The sequence below is a fragment of the Symphodus melops genome (genome assembly GCF_947650265.1).
Source record: "Symphodus melops genome assembly, chromosome: 21".
NCBI classification, from domain to species: Eukaryota; Metazoa; Chordata; class Actinopteri; order Labriformes; family Labridae; genus Symphodus; species Symphodus melops.
This window is the reverse complement of record NC_136711.1, coordinates 18,635,998-18,650,318: the sequence shown is the minus strand read 5'-3', so window position 1 is coordinate 18,650,318 and position 14,321 is coordinate 18,635,998. Positions and strand designations below refer to the sequence as shown.

The window sequence follows — 14,321 nt, the reverse complement described above, 5'->3', positions numbered from 1 at the left end:
TAAAATGAACCTTTATTCTCTTCCAGCTCCCCCATGTCTTCAAATTGAAAACCATCAAATGTAAATGTGACACTTCTGGGCATCAAGAGCTGGAAGATTGTGTCCCTCTCCCAGCTGGTGATTTCCTGCGTATTTATCGGCCGCTTTTTTGAGGCTCCAATCGTCACATTTTCGCTCGGCGCCAAAGACTGTGCAGAGGTGGAAGAAATCTTTTTGAATCATTTTTTCAGACAGTAAGCAAAGAAAGCAGTCGATTGGAATTCACTCTCAATGTATGAATGTACAGAGCGATCACTTTGCCATGTGTTGAGGGTTGCCTACTTCGGCCTATTTGAGCTGTTATGGTCATTTTTGTAGAGAGAGGGAATGTATTGTTTTTACAGCTGTTTTCGATCTTATTGATTTTGATCAAAATAAGTGGATCACATAATCCCTCGGGTTTAATGAAGATATGATGACGAAGGTGAATACTATCCACTTCAATCTTTCCATCGATGTGTCCGCACAGTTATTGATTTTTTTTTTTTTTAAGGCGCCATTAAATATGTTGAATGATGAACAGTAGCCTTTGCAACTGCAGACAAAATCAATATCATATACTGTCACAGTGCTGTCATCAAAAAGAGTGAACTGTACTGCTTTGGCAATGTGTGATTGAAAAAATAATAATTATTGGTCATACTGTCCATTAAATGACGTGCCTGGCTTGGGTCTTGTCACACTGTTAGGAAAAGCATCAACATTATGGGTGAAAAAAATGATTATTTTGAGTTTAACGAGTTTATTTGAAATATTGGCTCCACTGAATTACACCGACATTAAAACATTTTATTTAACTGTCATCTATTTCGTTTATAGAAAAGCGTCTTAAGGCATTTTCCCAGTAAAACCACCAAACATTGGTGGTTGTAGCTGCACATTTAATGGTTACCTGCTGTGATTTGTTATTGGGACATAATTGAGGTTTTTGACCTTACAATAAACAGATATCAGATATTTAAGGAAAGAACAAAAATGTGTTTGAGAAACTGTAACAAGGAAATATTCATTATTGTTGTCATTATTGTTTTTTTTTAAATAATAATAAGTAAATATTATTATTGTCCACACAACCTGTCAGTTGACGAATCGGTTAATTGACCTACTTTCCCGCCTCTGAACATAATCAAAAATGAAGACTGATATTTTTGTTTTAATTTATTTTTTTTGGGGGGGGGAATCCGACAAATTATTTTTTTTCGTTCTTTACACTTAACACATTTTTGGGAATATTTTTCAGTTTCCAATTCCTCCGTCAAATCACCGAATCAGTCATTTGCCATTTACCTCACACAAGGTGGACTGATCTCACCTTTCCACAGAGGGGAGGAGGCATGAGGGAAGGAGGGAAGGAGGCAGGAGGGATGAGCACACTGGTAATGATGTGGATAAATAAGCAGAGCAGAGGAGGGTGAAGGCAGGGGATGTTCCGCATGTGTCTGTGTGTACAGTGTGTGTGCTTTACAGTGGTGCTCCTGTAGAGAGCGGTAGATAGTTTGAATAAGTGCTCACACAGTCTGACTGTACTGTACATAAGCGGAGGGAGGAGCGAGCGTGTAGTATTTCTTTTTTCGGTTCTTTCCCCTCCTGTCGCTGCAGCCCGTCCAAACGCTACTGTCGGCTCAGGAAGGCAGCAGAGAGAGAGAAGGACACAAACTATTCTTTCCACGTTTGAGCTTTGCAAGAAGGAGGACGGGGGAGCTGTGAGAGCAGAGCAAGGAGAAGGAGAAGGGAGGTGGGAGATCATTTGACAGCGCGAGGCAGGCGGAGGAGCCCGGCTCGGAGCGAGCGCGTGAGTGAGTGAGCGCGCGGAGGAGGAGGAGGAGACGTGGAACCGACCCAGCGCCGCCACACTCGTGCAGAGAAAAACCGGAGGAGCCCCCGCTGACTTTCTCCCGCTTCATTACCGCCCCAAAGCCCGCATACCCAACCCCGTGGGCTGGCGTCCACGCCGCGTGGGGGGTGAACCACCGGTAAGTGTCGTTATCTTTGAGGTTGTGTGGCGGTGCTAGCTCGAGTATCCCGGGCTTGCTTGCTTGGTGCTGCTGCTGCTGGTTTGACAGATTTGGATCAGCACCGTGTTCTGTGCTGCGTTCAGGCTCGTTTATCTGCAGCTATCACTCCACTAGTGTTGACATTTCCCCCCTGCTGACTCAGTGTAACGTTACCGGATATTACTGCATAACGGTAACGCTGGCTTCTCTCTCTCTCTCTCTCTCTCTCTCTCTCTCTCTCTCTCTCTCTCTCTCTCTCTCTCTCTCTCTCTCTCTCTCTCTCTCTCTCTCTCTCTCTCTCCCCCCTCTCTCTCTCTCTCCCCCCTCTCTCTCTCTTTTGCACTGTGCAATGCTTGAACTATCATGTGCTGCATACAGGGCCCGAACTTGGATTTATGCCTACTGCACTCTGGCGCGCGCGCGCGCGCGCATGGTCCCAATCGCACGTGCACACCCACACTCAGAAAAGGTAATCGATAAGGATCTTCAGCTGAAACTCAGCCGTAACACTCCTATAGGAGGAGGCGTTTCACCTCAGTTACTGGACCTTAGGTTGCTTTCCTATAGCAGGTGAAGAAGTGTGTTTTTAATGCATGCTGACCCCCTTATTTTCATTGGATCAGCATTAACAGTGCTGTTACAGCACAGGAAGGGAAACCCACCTTCAGTCACTGCCATGTGAAAATTGGGTCATTAACATTCACATAATAATCCATGCATCTCTGGTGATATCGCTGTGCAGCTTAGTCCTTGTGATGTGCACAGACTGGCATTTAGAGTTAATGAGTCTATTTATTTATTTTTTGCTTCCTGTTAATAATCACTGTGTCATGCAGCCCAGATGACACCGTCTGATCTCGCGTGTTGATCAGAATTGTGCAGGTTTCAGAACAGACTGTCCTAGTGAGGAGGCTTAATGTGCATTGCATCAAATCAGTGAGCGTTGGAGTTGAAATGAGCACGCTGGGACTTGTGCAGAAAAGGAAAAACAAAACAAAAGGTTTGTTTTGGATGAACGTCACTGAAAGGTAGAGTGCGACTCAGTGAACATGTCTGCAGGTTTTGCTGGATGACAACACAGCAAGAAGTTACTTTACAAATGCCATCACATTATTTCATTGGTGATGATAAGATCAGATCAACTGGCATGCATAATTTGGCACAATAATAACAATAATAATAATAATAATAATTATGCAATCAGCACACAATTCTCAGAGTGATTCAGATCGCTGGTTCTGGTGGGTCGAGACCCAAAAGTGGGTCACGCGTCCATTTCCAATGGAAGTGTGCCTGGGAAAAAAAAAAGTCTGTGAAACACATTCACATTTGTTCTGTTACTTCGTCACATGTTTTTAGTTTAAATAAAATAAATCTGATTGGTTGGAAAAAAAAACCCCCAGACATGTGGGTGGTTGTTGGTGTTGATGGGTCCTCAGGATATATAGATGGTTTCATCACACAGAGAAAGCATCACCTGCACTGACCTGAGACCGTGTGCTCCAATAATCATCGATGTATAAACTAGTCGTTAAATATCTGAGTTTGTTGCAGAATCACTTTGGTACAAAATTACAGACATATTATCCATGTAGAAAAAGTCTTTCCTGCTCTGAAATGGCTTTTTTCAGAATCCATATTGGCAATCAGCAATTTTCCCCCTTTAAAGATTGGTGTCGGTATCATTTGCTAAAATCCCATATCTGTCCCGCTCTTGTAATAAATGCTTGGAGTTGTCAGTCCCAGTGCGCGGGCTGGCTGCTGACAATCATTCACTCGGACCTTGTGAAGATCCTCGGCCGGACATAATCTCAGTGCATGATTGACCACAGCACACCGTGACTATAATGGTGACGGGGAGTGCAGCTGTTTGTGTGCGAGCTTCTTCATCCCCCACATTACAGCGCTGTAATAATGAAATCACTCCCATGTAACCGCCTCCTCCAGCGTCTCCGGTTCTGAGTCGCGTTGGTTCTCGCTGCGCTCGCCGCTGATCCAAGGTGACAGTCGGAGAGCTCCACGCTTTCGCAGTTGAATCCATGGAGCCGGCAAAGAGAACCCCGTGGACTGAACAAACCATCCGGACTCGCTGAGGAGCGTTGGACTCGTTGGACGTCTTTGCTAACTTTTCAGAGGTGGCAGAACGCAACATAAGAAGTGACATGGAGGAAAGCTTTTACATGGCGGATAGATGCATTTTAATTACCAATGAAGGGTTAATAGTGTTGCTGTCATGTTAATGAATGTAAACCCCTGCAGAGTCTTTGGATGTGCACAAACACAGGCTTTTTTATCAGACTCATTTATGTGAGATCAGCTGGTCGGGCCCCAGATGCCCACCGTTCATTAATCATTAACAGGCCTTTAAATTGCAGCGTTCTCTCCCCGGGTTGATTATTAACCACGGACAAATCCGCCATTCACGGATGAACATTTTCTCAAAGGATGCTGTTTCAGGTCGACGAGCGGGAGGCTGTAAAGACGGGAAAAGACGGAGTACTGAATCACCTTTAGTTTGGAAATAAATAAACTTTTCGTGGACGTTTCGCTCGTGTGTACGCTCGACTTTTCCCTCCGTTATAAATTCAGTGCATGAGAGCAGAACATGGGAACTAATGGCTGCGCTCCTCTGTGATGTAACGGTGTCATGCGTGTGTGTGTGTGTGAGAACACAGGCGATGTATGGGTGTAGCCTGATGTGACCTGCTCCATACAGTCTCGTCCTCAGCCCTCCCTCTCTCTTTTTCTCTCCTTCCTCATTCCTGTTGTTTTCTCTCCTCGTCTCCCTCTCCTTTAGTTCTCGTCCCCTCCCATTCTCTCGTCCTCCTCTCAGGCTGGGGGGCTCCTTCAGGGGGCCAGAGGTGACCTTCTTCGCTCTCTCCCGGCAGCGAGCGCCCCAGTGGGCCTCTCTCTTTTTGGGACCCCGTTTCTGTCCCGTCTTTCTTCCCAGCCTCCCCCCATTTCTCTTCTTATGCTACTACTATCCCCTCCAATTCCCCACGGTGGGGCAACAGCGCTTAATGCTTGGAAACATGCGGCGTTCACTTATATAACCTTGGCTGTGCAGCTGATGTCCCGGTCTGTATGGTGCTGTAAAATGATGTCAGAGCTGTCTGGAGAGGCACAGGGGCATGCTGGGTAGGCCAATATGTCAGGAGCTCTTCCTGAGCGGAGCGCGGTGATCCTCGGATTTGCTTTCCATTTCCTCCCCCCCCCCCCTTTTCACAGCTGGTTAAATGTTTGAAACATGTTCCCAGAATGCATCTCAGCGAGGAGACTGTCCTTGTGTCTGTGTGGCTGTGATCACTCGGAAGGGAGGAGCTACATAGTTCGCGTGAGCGTCAAGCTAAATACCTCAAGTCGTGTCCCCTGATTCAGATTTTTTCGGCCAGCTCTCGGGGAAGCTAGGTGACACACTTGCAGCGGATTAGCGGAGGTTAGCGTCACGTATTTCCTCCTTAAACGCACAATAAAGCACGCAAAGAAAGACAGGCCTGTTTCTCTCCTGCCCTTCACTTCTGCTTGACCTGAGTTGACTGTTGCTCCTCGCCATGCCATGCTATAGGAGCCGGGGGCCCCGCGGCGCTTCTGCACGTCGTCTGTGTTTTTCCCTGTGACTAATTAGATCAGCACCCATATGCTATAGACTTGTAGGTTGCTTCATAGGATCCATTCAGCCAGGGCGAATGCAGCCAACCGCAAAATGTCATCTGATCATCACGGGTTTGTGCACTGGCGCTGGCCTCATAGATTTCGTGGCCCCGGCGTGTGACAGTAAAGCTTGTGTTTGTGAACATGCTGTGTTTAGATGCATCATGACAACAAAGCTGTCCTTATCAAAGAAGCTCTTGTCTGCTAACGATTGATTTAGACTGACAAAATCCGCCCATTTATGTACATGAGGTCGCTCTTTGTCCGCCTGCCTATACATCATCATTTTTTTTTTTAAACTCTTGAAATAGGCCAAATCAAATCACACAGACGTCCTCTTGTTTCCCTGAATCCAGTTCTGACGCCTGCGACAGCTTTCAGCACTTTAACCAGCAGCTGCTGTCTCCTCACACTCCGATCTCAGCAGGTGTGTTTGTCTGTTTGAAGCCACATTCAAATCACAAGTCCGGAGAAACATCTTCTTTAAAGATATGAAAAGCTAAAAACACGGTCTGCGTTGCGTCCGACGAGTAGAAATGTCGGAGAACTCTTTGACACTGTTGGGACAGGAAAGCGAGAGAGAGACGGTTGATGTGGAGAGACGGCGTGTGTCGTGCTTCGCTGTGCGGCGGCGCCCCCACTTCCACTCACCTTTGATGCTGCAGCTCGTGAACAGGTGTTTTTGGACTGCCACAGTCTGAACGCTCTGTTTGGGATGCTGTGAGGAAAAGGACTCGTGCTGCCTCTACTTTTAGGGAAGAGGTGACGTTTAGATTTATCGCCCAGCTCTACAGTATTGTTCACTCTGTCATGAGTGAGCACGTACGATGTGAGGTTATTTCACTTCTTAAATGTGTCTCTGTCTCGACCTTTCTAACTCCACTATCTGTGTCTGATTTTTTAAAATAGTTTTTATTTATTCATTGTAGACGGCGTTTGTTTTGTCTTTACCACCCGAGGTCCAAACTGCACATTTTCATTGGTTGAAAAATACCATAAATTTGAGTTGCGACTTCTGGTGAGTCGAGAGGCGGGACGAGTTGAGATCCACTGGAGTCGAGGAACGTCCGTGTTTGCTGACCTCTCCATCTGCTCTTTCTCACAGCAGCTTTTGATCAAAAATATAACCCCCCAAAAAACTTTGGTACTTTACCATACTATTTTGGGTGCGGCTGATCTGGTATTTTTGGGGCTGATACCAATCAAACCGATTAGTTTGGGAACAGAACAGTAGCACGATGCTTGTTGCACAATTAATCCATTCATAGGGGTCAGGATGAGCGCTGATTTGCCAACGTGATAGTGAAATCTGTAATGCATAGATGGCCTCGATAATCTGTCACACAAACAACAACTCTGTTCAAAGTAATATTTGAGTCATAACCGCGGCTTTTGTCCCGATGATTATTCAGCCAATAAGTGTGGCATGTGACATTTTAAGAAGGTTACAAAAACAAGTCGGAGGTCGTATTGCTCACTGAACAATGCTCCCAGTGTGTGGGTTTCAAGTCATGTTGGAGAATCGATAGCAGCTAATGTGGCTAACGTGTGTTTAGCTTCATTATTGATCAATTCATTGAAAATAAAGACCAAAAATACCAACAGCAGATTCCCGGAGCTGAAGGTGAAATCTGCGTCCCGTTTTGTGTCCTGCAGCCGCCGACGCTCAGAGTGCAACAATGCTGAAGTCTATCCGAAAAAAAACAACAAAAAAAGTCATGAAGTGATACCTCTCTATGACGCCATGCATCATTCAAACCAGGACGCGACCACATTCAGTCACATTGCTCATTTAAATAAAAGTAGGCCAAGACAGCTGATACCCATATATACACAGGAGTAATGTGCATCCTCTCCACTCTCTGCCGTGGAGGAAATTCCACGCCGTTTCCTGCTGTAAAATGTGGCGCTCAGAGTAAGGAGTGTGTCCTGGCTGACAATAGGAGGCTCATTAGCGGGAGAAGAATGAGGCTAACCTTCCAGCGTGATGCTGGAGCCGGCTTGTCAGCTGCACCGCCGATAAGCACGGTGAAACACGTCAAGAGATTATCAGCAACAAGGGGTCCTGCTGTCTTTGAGATATTGTAACAGAGGACTCGACACACACGACACGTCAGCGTCACTCCACGCTTGTTGCTTTCTTTTGCACCCCTCCCTTTTATCTCCTCCTCGTACTTTAGCTTTCGTTTTTTTTCTTCTTTGGTCTCGCTGTTTGTCAGTTGTGTCTGTTGAGCTGTGGTTTCCATGAAGAGTCTTACCACAAGACCCCCCCCCCCCACTCCCCCTCCGTGTCTGAACCGTTTCATGTTTTTTTCTATACTCTTGATTTTGAATTCTCCCATTGTGAAACAAATTCTCTTGTAGAAGAAAGTAATCACTTTTAAACTCTTTTTAAAGTGATATAAACTCCCCTTTATTTTTTTTAATGATTGATCCTATCAAAAAGCTTTAAAGGAACTTTGGATCTTCACCCATTTTTAAGCAGAAGCTCCAACAGGCTAAAATGATAGAGCAACATCAAAACTGCACAACTGTGTCGCCAACATATGTGTGTTGTTTAGACAGTGAGCAGGAGCTTGTCTGCATCTTTTAGGAATAAAAAAATAAGAACCAGTCCAACATTGCATGCTTAGGAACCCCCCCCCCCCCCCCCCCCCCCCCCCCCCCCCCCCCCCCCATTGGCTCGAGGGGAATTCTCTGGAAAATATCCTGCTGTGTGCTCATGTAAGCCCACTGTGGGAAAAAAGAAAAACTCAGGTCTGTCAGGAGAAACTCTGGGTGAAGTCCGAGCGAAAGATTAGCCTGTTTGTGTTCACAATCGAAGCTCAGGAGTTTTTCAGGAGTTTTTAGCGAGTGTGAAAAAAAAATCCCCCCCTAATAGTGACTTCATCGTTTAAACCAGGATAAAGGAGCGAACGCATCGAGAGCGCTTTGACCAAAGAGGAAGATGGTTCGAGGAGTGAATGACAAAATGTGTCCACTTATGTTGTTACCATCTGCTGCTCTTTGTCTTTGGCACTCTCACCAGGAAAAGTAACAATCATTTGTGAAAATGGCCAGAGAGAGAGAGAGGGAGAGAGAGAGAGAGAGAGAAGGCCGTTTTACTCGGCCGCACGCCTTTCATAATAACACCAGTCAGCTTGGCTCTGCCCGGTACAACTGGGGCCACTCACAACTGGCTTTTCATCAACGGGAATACTTGGCACCCGGACCCGTGAGGTTTATTTTTGCCAGGGTGAAGCGGAGCACTTTACGAGGAGGAGTCCATCCCACATTCGCTGGCACTCAGCTGCTACCACTCGCTCTCTTTGAGAGCTGCCGCCGTTTATTCAGCGGGAGAGAAATGACTTCAGTTTTGCAGACGTATTAAACAACCAGCTCCCAAGACAATAAAGTGGCTACACGTTTTTTTTTTAACTGTGTCGTAAACACCGAGGCGTTGTGGCGTTCAGAGGGATTCCCGTCTTGTGGATTCGAGATTAAACTGGCAATAATGATTTGAGTATCTGTGCCTCTGGGGCGGCAGATAATCAGTTTATAATCAGAGTTCCCGAGAGGATTGAGTGTGTGAGTATGAGTCGGTTTGTTTGCAGGCCGTAGAGACAAGAGATAAAAATGATTGAATTTAATATGAATGAGGTTTATTATGCTGTGTGGGATTTTCTTTTGTACATAGTAGTCAGCTATCTTGACTAATTTTATTTTTCACTCACTGATTTGCCAGAAAACTCCTGGAGCTCCTGCAGCTTCTTCAAAAAATTTTTTTTTTGTTGTTGTTGTTGAGTATAAAGTCCTCGTGTTCGACAAATTCGGACTTCTCTTAAAGTTGTTACACTGCACATTTTAAAAAAGGACAGTTGTGTCTTGTCCTGGCACCATGACAGTTACAACAGGTTTATCGTTGCCGTGGAAACAGGACTCTGCTAACTGTTGCCGTATGTGCTGCTACGGCATGTAAATTATAGCTCGAATACAGTCGCTGGTAAACACGTTGTCTTCCTCAGGTCGGTTTCTCGACTTTGGTGGACTCAGAGTTCGTTTTTAAATCGGCGGGTTGGAGCCGGAGAGTAGCAGAGAGAATCACTCCCATGATTCCCCGCCAGCCTCTACATCATCTGTACTTGCTGTGTTGATAGAGAGCCCTGCGGTGGTGGATTGTGCGTTTGTTCCTGTGTAGCATGTTAGCCGTACTGTCTTGAGTACACAAATCATTTTACGTCCTGAGAGTTCAGAGAGGAGCGCTCGTTGCTTCCACGAGACAAAATAATGTGTTACACCACTTCCACTTGGAAATGTTCCACGCTTCAACACATCGTCTGCTGAGGTCATGAATAACTGTGTGTTAGAGAAGCTTATAAAACCCTACAATTAAATATTTGGCTGAAGCCCAAGTTCCACTATGGCCACTCTCCTCTGCTGCAACATGCATGGTATATAGGTCAGCATTTCATTAATGCATGAAAGAAGTCACGAGTGCACAATCATTGGACCTTTTTGATCGAGTGGGCTTAATGCTATTTCCTTGCTGCTGTTGCAAATAAAAGTTAATAACTGGGAGATATGACCCGATTATGGTTAGACCTCTCTGTCTCTTCGATAAATGTTCGCCGACGACAAACAACAACGAGTCGAGTTTATTGCTCCCTGTTTTGTAATCTGTCACGGATGAGGGAATTCACATGGACTCGTTCCAACTCCTGACGCTTGGCAAGCTGCTGCAAAACTCCACCTCTTGATCTTTGTATTTCTTTTTTTTTTTTTTTTTTTTTTTAATTATTGACATTGGAGTCACCACATGAGCCAGACTACGCTTACTTTTTGCGATGTAATAGTTACATAATCACAGTCCAAAATAAAGCCCTGTGCAACAGACCGACGAGGACTACAGCCTCTGTATATAGGGCATGCAACATAACCGCTAGGCTAACGGCGCTCAGTTTAGGATAGCTTCATGTTTACCTTCACAACAGCAGAAGACTTTTAAATCAGAGCGGTTCCATAAATTCTAACATCGTCTGCTTGGATCGGAGAAAGCGCTTGATTTAGGTCACAGAGGTTGAGTCACTCCCCTGTGAGACTGGTGCAGGTGTGTGTGTGTGTGCGTGTGTGTGCGTGCTAAAGAGTTTGACTTTGGCGTTCTGAGAGGTTAAAGGTCACCCCAAGGTTTCGATGGGCTTCTTTGAAGTGGGACTGACATTGAACCGCTCTCCTCTGTTTCTGCATACTCGGCGCTTTTCTGTTTGAGGAAACAGACCTGGACATTAGTTAACACGTCAGCAAATAGCATCTATGCTAATAGGTCAGAATTAGCACAAAAGCTAAGTTTCAGCTATAGTGGTGAGGCAGCTGCATTAACAAATACATGACCCCTCACAGCACATCATGCAGGATCACACACAGACACAAAGGTCACATGGAAAACAACACAGTGCAGTTAGATTATTACTAATACTTTGAGTTGCTGCCATTTTTTTGTTGTTGTTGAAAAATGGCCAAATGATTCCTTATTATTATGTTTCTGACAAATCATTCTCTTGTGATTTTATTAATCCGTGTGTGTACACCTTCAGCAGTCTTTGAAGGCTGTGTTGGGATGCACCCCCACACTCTGTCTCATTGTCTTCACGCATTGGTCACGTTTCATCTTAGCTTGAGAAGACCAAAACAATCGCTGGATTAAAAAAAAAAAAATAGAAGCCCTTTTTCTTTTGGGCTTGATTCACCTGCGACCATGCAAACGGAGCTAAACGTAGGCACGGTGACCTTTTGTGTTTTTTAATTCCATAGCAACTCTGAAAGCTTCACATGCTGATGCTCGGCGCCCATATGGAGCTAACCTTTAAAAGCTGTGATTAGAAACCCCTGCTGAGCAGCACAGCTCAGAGCCACATGTCAAATATCTCCTTCTCATGTGTGCAGACTGGAGTTCTCCCTTCATGTTTCAGGTGTGTTACGTGGACTTTCCACACTACATTGGATTTAAAGTGGACTCACGGTTACCTGGTTGATTGATTGATTGATTGATTGATTGATTGATGCTTTTGACTCTGTTTGATGAAGAATCATTAAAACAGGATGCATTCATCCTAACAAGGTTTACTCATCTCTTTGCATTCCTCACATTTGTGGTTATAAATATTTAGATTCATGTTTTTAAATATGTTCAGGATCTGATTTGTGTAAAACTCCTGGATTGATGAAAGGGACATCTGTTCTGCTGTCGCTGTGAAACTGTCCAATAGTCAAACAGGCAGCTGCTGGTGTGTGAGTGCATGTGGTGTCTTATAAATGGAACGAGGCTTTTAAAATCTATTCTGTCCAACAATCCCCGTTGTAACACAGAGCGGTACTGATTCCTCCATCCCACACGTGACCTCCATATGCTGATTCACAGTATGTTTTTTTTTGTTTTGTTTTTTTTCTTGCAGCATCTCTCGGGTCTTTATTCCCTGGCTCGGGTTATTTTACCTGAGCCATGAAGAGTTTTTTATCCGTACCTGTTAGTGTTGCCAGCCAAGTGCAGGGATGGAGAGCACCACGCTGTGAGGTCCACAATGACAACCTAATGCCAGCCGCCCTCAGGCTGTGTGTGTGTGTGTGTGTGTGTGCGCATGCGTGTGTCTTTGAAAAGGCGTTGGGAGACTTTCTGATTTGGCAGCTCTGCAGCATTCCTCATCCGAGCTATCTCAACCGCAGCCGTCAACGAAAAAGAAATCTGGCGTACAGTAGACACTAAGTCGATTCAGTTTCTCGCTGATAATGAAAGGACCCTCCTCTGCCTGCGTGTGTTGGCATGTGGAAAGAAGCTGTGTTGGATTTAAACGCTTGCTCTGTGTGTTTGTGGGTGCAAGGCTGCTGTTTCTTTTTTTTTTGTTGCTGCGTCTCCATGTGTTCAAAGAGGACGGGCTCATGTTTCCTTCAGCATAGCTGGCCGTGGACTGCAGGAAACTCAATAGGCAAAGTGTGAGACAGTTGCCCTGTGATTAGTGGACACCACCCCCCCCCCCCCCCCCCCCCCCCCCAAAAAAAAAAAAAAGAGCTGAGGCCCCCGTCAACACGGCACACACGAGTTCAGGGAGTTTGCATGTAGCTCCAGTTCTCTGCATGCATGTACGTTAACAGCAGCAGAGACACATCTGATAAGCACACGCGTGTTCTCGACACACACAGGCTGCTATTCTTAGTTAAGATGTAATCACTCAGGCTTCCACAGTGCACAACACATGTTGACTCTTTGCACAATAACATAAATGAGCATATACACCGAACGGTACATTTGATTCCTGTTTGTGTGCGTCTGTGTAAACTGTGTCTCAGATGAGGGTTTAATGCTTCGTGCAGGACTTGGTTTAATGCCAGGTTTTAATTTTGGAACAACTTTGTCAAAACGTATCAGATTCACACTCCATCAAGTCTGCGGTTTGGATTCCTGACTTAGCGTAATAAAGAGATTATTCGAAGACGAGTTGACCGATTAGTCATGGGGCCGATAATATCAGCCGATGTAAGCGTCCATTTTTTAAGTAAAAATGAGTGTTTCAGTCCACTGCTGTTATTCTGGCCAATAAAGGCTTTTTGTTCAACGGAAAAAAAAAAAATATATATCTGATAAGTGCATTTGAGAAATCATAGCTATAAATGTGTTTATCTATATCAACCAATCGCAAAACATCGAAGGCTCATAAAGAAAGATATTTTCTGAATCGTCCTTTGTCATGGATGAATTTGATTGGCTGATAAAAGACACACTCCCCCCCCCGATACATTTCCCAAAAGGTGTGAGAGACACCTGTCATAGATCGGGCTGAACGGACATCCAGGGTGGCACGCCGCCGGCTCTCTGAGACGGGATCCTGAAGCTGCTCGTGTTCTCTCAGACGTGTCCCTGACCCTTGTCCAGGTTGGACGGGCTCCAGCTGCTCCCTACTTTCACATCTGTAGTCCTCCTCTGCGCCAAGGCAGGCGGCGCTCACCATGCTGACCTTGTTTGTTTTTGTGTGTGTGTGTGTGTGTGTGTTGGGGGGGGGGGGGCAGCTACGTATCTCCAGATAAAATTAGCAAGAGCAGCTCACATAAATGCAGAAATGGTACGAGGATCATGTGTCGGACTGAGAGTCGATGTGCTCTGCAGGTGCTTATTTGGGTTGGGTATCACGTGAAAGTACATCGTTTACAGTCCACTGCTCCCCCTTGTTATTCCTGCATACGTGTGTGTGTGTGTGTGTGTGTGTGTGTGTGTTACTGGGCTAAGCACATGTGTCGGCAGACCCTTAGCTGACCTGGAGGGGATTAGCTGACCGAAGGCGACCCCGCTCTCCTCTGACCCCTGCCTGCTGTAGCCCTTCCCCGTGTTTTTGCACAGATTGTCACTTAAGCTGTCTGCTACTGTAATACCAGACTGCACAGAAGCTATACATTAACCTCAAGGAACATACTGCTCTGCTCTGCTCTGCATGGCTTACTAATTAAAAACAGGTTCTTCCTTCTGGCCGTCCTTGTTAGGCATTCCCTTCACTGTTCTGTCGCATGTGAGAATGATTGGTGAAACTTTAAAGCTGAAATGTGTCTTCTTTAAAGCTCCTGTGAGGGAGCGCTAGCTAGTTGCTACGGAAACAGATGGAAATGAAAATGGTTTCT

General features: G+C 45.5%; 1 protein-coding gene across 1 annotated transcript in view; it reads left to right on the top strand.

Moving 5' to 3' along the window:
- The first annotated feature begins 1,405 nt into the window (after positions 1–1,405).
- thrab (thyroid hormone receptor alpha b) overlaps positions 1,406–14,321 on the top strand; it is a 124,026-nt gene continuing 111,110 nt past the window's right edge. The window contains exon 1 of the mRNA XM_079334399.1: positions 1,406–2,012. The gene's annotated coding sequence lies outside the window, so the exon portion shown is untranslated. The remainder of the gene's footprint in view (positions 2,013–14,321) is intronic.